Source organism: Chelonoidis abingdonii, chromosome 2 (genome assembly GCF_003597395.2).
Source record: "Chelonoidis abingdonii isolate Lonesome George chromosome 2, CheloAbing_2.0, whole genome shotgun sequence".
In the NCBI taxonomy this organism is placed as follows: domain Eukaryota; kingdom Metazoa; phylum Chordata; order Testudines; family Testudinidae; genus Chelonoidis; species Chelonoidis abingdonii.
The window spans coordinates 159,646,139-159,649,632 of record NC_133770.1 but is presented as its reverse complement, the minus strand read 5'-3'; positions in this window follow the sequence as shown (position 1 = coordinate 159,649,632).

Here is a 3,494-nt window from a genome sequence, read left to right as displayed (position 1 = left end):
CTCCTCATCGGCTGGATCTTTAGCTAGGGCGAACCCACGGTTATGGGGCAAAATAATCCCCAGGGTTTAGCCAGGAATGGAGGCAGTCTACCCTCCTTCTCTAGTCTAGTGTGTGTTTTATTTAGGGGAGGTGTTCTTACTGGGGGGGAGGAATATGTTGTGTATTTGGTTGTCACTGTTTTTGTTCCTATGGCAACTGAGTTAGATTATTTGGAGATAACCAGCCAAAGCTGGCTGGGCTAGGTGAGCTCTGTGTCTGTAAATAAATGGTAGTTTTGTTAGCTGTCTGCTGTCTGGCCTCAAGTGATTTCTTCCTAAACCGGCTGCCCCCAAGGATATAACATCAACAATAAGGGCAAAATGTTCTTGCAGGATCAGCACTTTGGCCCAGAGCCTCAACAGTATTTTGGGGCCCGACTCCCACTGGGAGTCTTTGAGGGTCTGGGCCTATCATCCATAGTGTGAATCCATGTTGAACATGCATATGAAGGAAATGATTGTGGATGGTATCTCATGGACATCTTTGAAGACTCTTTTTCATCCACAAAACAAGGAAAGGGGGGTAGGGCAGGGCAGTGCAAGCTTTGCACCCCCCACCCCCTTTTCCAATGTTCCTCACACTTGAGCCTGCAGGGTCACCTCTGAGGCAAGAAGGGAATTTAATCTACATGGCTCATTCAGTCTCAGGTGGAGCTGACAAGTTACATTAGGGGTTTTTATGATGGGGTACTTCTCCATAAGGAACCAAGCTGAGCCCATCCATGTTCTATATTCTGCACTGGGGCTGTGCATGGAATGTGCAGTGGACATATCCATTGGCATGCCCTATATAGAAGGTGCAGGAGAAATCCATTCAGGATAACAGAATTCCTTTAATACAGAGACTTGGGAATTGCCTGTAGTTTGAGAGAGCCTGTGTCCTTCAGAGTTCGTACATCTTGGGTGAAATCCTGGCTGCACTGAAGTCTAAGAAACTTTTGCTGTTAACATCAATGGAGCTAGAATTTCAACTATGGTATTTTTAAGTAATACATTTTAATTGAAAAAGTCTCCTCTTCAGCAACCCTCTTTCCCTTGTTTTGCAGTTCATGTGTATCAAAAAATACATCTACTGAATAATTCAAAACATCCATGAATATTTGGCAGAAACTGGTTATTTAATCAATAGCTGTTCATGAATGATAAAAAGATGCCCAAGAAAAAATACCTCCTTTTATTATCCATTTCTCCACTACTGAGCAAACTTTTAAAATTATTGTTGCTCACAACTATAAACTGCTGACACCAAATTGTCCCCCATTTGATTAAGATGGATGGTAGTTTTATTTAGAGCAATAATAATTAAGGCTTTGGTGGTGAGCAAGAAAATAACAAATGAATCTAATAAAAGCTTAAGGGGAGACACTTAAATTGAAAAGCATTTTTAAAACATAAACCTTAATTTGGTTACTACTAACTCCAGGATAACTAAACCTGAAAGATTATTGAAGACTACATTACTTTTCATCTTTATATATCTACTGTGGACCTGGAGTGCCAGAACACGCCTGCCTCATAGGCAATCCTAGTTCGTGGACAGATGGGGAAACAAGTTAAATGACTTAGCCAAGGCCACATAAAATCTGTGGCACAGCTAGAAAGAGAAGCCTTATATATAAACTTTCCATTTCATTCACAGTGCTTAGTGATGTAGGGTCTATTTAGTTCTGTGCACCAACAATTTCATACCTTTGTTTTGTAGTGAAGAAACTGACCCCCCTACCCCCACCCCAAAAAGGCAAAAGAAATGTATAACTATCTGAATCTTCCAATAAAGAACAGATGACACCTTTTTCTTTATTAGCTATATCTAACAAGTGCTATAATAGCAAGTCTTCTGTATGCCAATCCCATAGCTGCTTTCTATTGCAGAAAAATTTCCTTTTTTACAGATTTAAATTTTTTTTTATTAAAGCTAATGTTAAAATGTCACGTTAAAGCCTGTTAATACACAGGTTAAGGAAAGTGTCTGTACATCTAGGTATAAAGCTTAAATTATTCAAAAGTACATTTGGTTTAAAAGTCATAAAAGACATATAGTACATCATCTGCAATATCCCAATTTAAGGTTAAAAATTTAATAGTAATAGCTTTATTACATCTTGATCTTTTCTATCTTCTACCACCTAGTGGAAATATATTTTCTAAATAAGCTAAGGAAGGCTATTTGGTATAATATAATACAATGTAGTATAACTAGAATATAGTAGAATTAAAGCAGTGGACAGAGAGTCCTGGGGTGGTTGAGTTGGTTCCAGCCTGATTTGTGAGCTTGGGCAAATCATTTCATTTCTCTGTGTCCCTCAGCTTCCCTCTGTAAAAAAGGTTAATAATCTCTATATTATATGGGTGTTTGCACAACACTTTGAGATCCGTGGATGAAAGGGGCTGTAAGTGCAAATGAATGTTTATTGGATTTAACTTTTAGGGTGGGGGGATTTTTTTTTATTGCAATATTGTCTCTGGCCACAAAGATAGAAGTGAAGCAGTTAATCTCTGCCATTCAAGTGGGTTAATGGCATAGTTGTTGAGGTGTGACTGACAAAAAGAGCCCAAATGATTTAAGGGTGGCACTGCTTTTAGAAGAGAGAGGTGGCTTGTTCAGCTTTTTAAAGTCCTTAAGATAATGTCTTTTATATCTATGATTGATTTATTTGATATTTATGCAGTTGGCAGTGGGATTTGAAATATAACATAAGCACTTCCTGAGATGTCAGTACTCCAATGTTAGTGGTCTGAACAAGGATGTAATTCATATCTGCAGGTGCTTACTCTGGTATCAAACACTTCAATAACATCATGCTTGTGGAATCCGGCACTCCCCAGTGTCCCATTTGTATCCTGATATGCCCACGTCTTTCCTATGTGTGTTTTTCTTTCTTAAGGAGCTCTCATTTCCTTCAATAGGATATGTTTTATTTCATCCTTTTTCCTGCATTTACTCATACTAATGTCACCGCATTCACTGGTAATAGCGAGGTTTGGAAATAACCCGTGTATCCATGAAAACACTAGGGCTGAAATTTAATGCCTGGGATGCTTTATTAAGGAAGAATGGATATTTAAGAGAAGGGATGTAATAGCTTCTTTCTGGATTCTAATTTGATCTAACAAGGGGGAAAGCGCATCCAGAAGGCTCACATGCAACATGCATTCATGTTCTCTTAGGTAGTGTTTGAAGAGCCCTGGGTGAAAGTGTTCTGGGGCTTTGTAGCTTTTATGCAAAGGAATGGAAATTGGACACTGTCAGGTGATGGAAAAGAGCAAGTTTCTGACAGAGAGAAGACCCTCTGTGCTCTGTGGACTTCTTCCTGGGCTTTCTGATAGGGATTAGTATGACGGTAATGAGTAGAACACAGGACTGGAAATCAGGGTATTGGGTTTAGTACTATTTCTTGGAGAGAAGTGAAGTGTAGTGGTCAGAACAGGGGACTAGGATCCAGGATTCCTGTGCT